The sequence below is a fragment of the Rhinopithecus roxellana genome, chromosome 11 (assembly GCF_007565055.1).
Source record: "Rhinopithecus roxellana isolate Shanxi Qingling chromosome 11, ASM756505v1, whole genome shotgun sequence".
NCBI lineage: Eukaryota > Metazoa > Chordata > Mammalia > Primates > Cercopithecidae > Rhinopithecus > Rhinopithecus roxellana.
This window is the reverse complement of record NC_044559.1, coordinates 82,419,725-82,420,714: the sequence shown is the minus strand read 5'-3', so window position 1 is coordinate 82,420,714 and position 990 is coordinate 82,419,725.

Genomic DNA, 990 nt, shown 5'->3' with positions numbered 1-990 from the left:
CCTTCAGGGTTCTTCTTCCATGGGAATCGGGGGTTTGTTAATCCTTTTGGAAAGAGTTCATTTTCCCATTAGTTTTGCCCATTTTGATTTGCTCAGTCATGGTCATTCTTCAAGACAAAATGATTACTGGCAACTCTCAGAATTCTACTGGGATCTTGAATTTTTTCTGAAACTCCAGTACATTTACATATATCAAAACTCATAAGTCTCTGTAACTTTCCCTTTAGGAGAAACCCAAGCATTCTCTTCAATTAAAAATAAAAATTCAAATACTGCCCCTGAAAAGGTAAGATTAGGGTGAGGGCAGTTTTCTTTCTGTGTGATGCTTAATTACCAAGGGGAGGTAATAAGCCCTTTCTACTGTCACCTTTTGCTCCTTGCTCCTCCCCCAGGGTGAACAGCATGAACAGTAAATAAGTTCTCATTGCTAATAGTCCCATCCATCAGCTTGCACCTGTATATGCAGGTGAGAGCTTAGGGTGGGGTGTTAGGTTGAAGAAGTGATCCTTCTCTTTCTCTGAGGGCTTTCATTGCCTTTCATGTTTAAGTGGGTGGAAGGTTGTCCGTCCTGTAGGAATCGTTTTGAGCTTGCTTCTTTCTTTTTTTTTTTTTTTTTTTTTTGAGACGGAGTCTTGCTCTGTCGCCCAGGCTGGAGTGCAGTGGCCGGATCTCAGCTCACTGCAAGCTCCGCCTCCCGGGTTGACGCCATTCTCCTGCCTCAGCCTCCCCAGTAGCTGGGACTACAGGTGCCCGCCACCTCGCCCTGCTAGTTTTTTGTATTTTTTAGTAGAGACGGGGTTTCTTTTTTTTTTTTTTTTTTTTTTTTTTTTTTAGACGGAGTCTCGCTCTGTCGCCCAGGCTGGAGTGCAGTGGCCGGATCTCAGCTCACTGCAAGCTCCGCCTCCCGGGTTTACGCCATTCTCCCTCCCAGTAGCTGGGACTACAGGCGCCCGCCACCTCACCCGGCTAGTTTTTTGTTTTTTTAGTAGA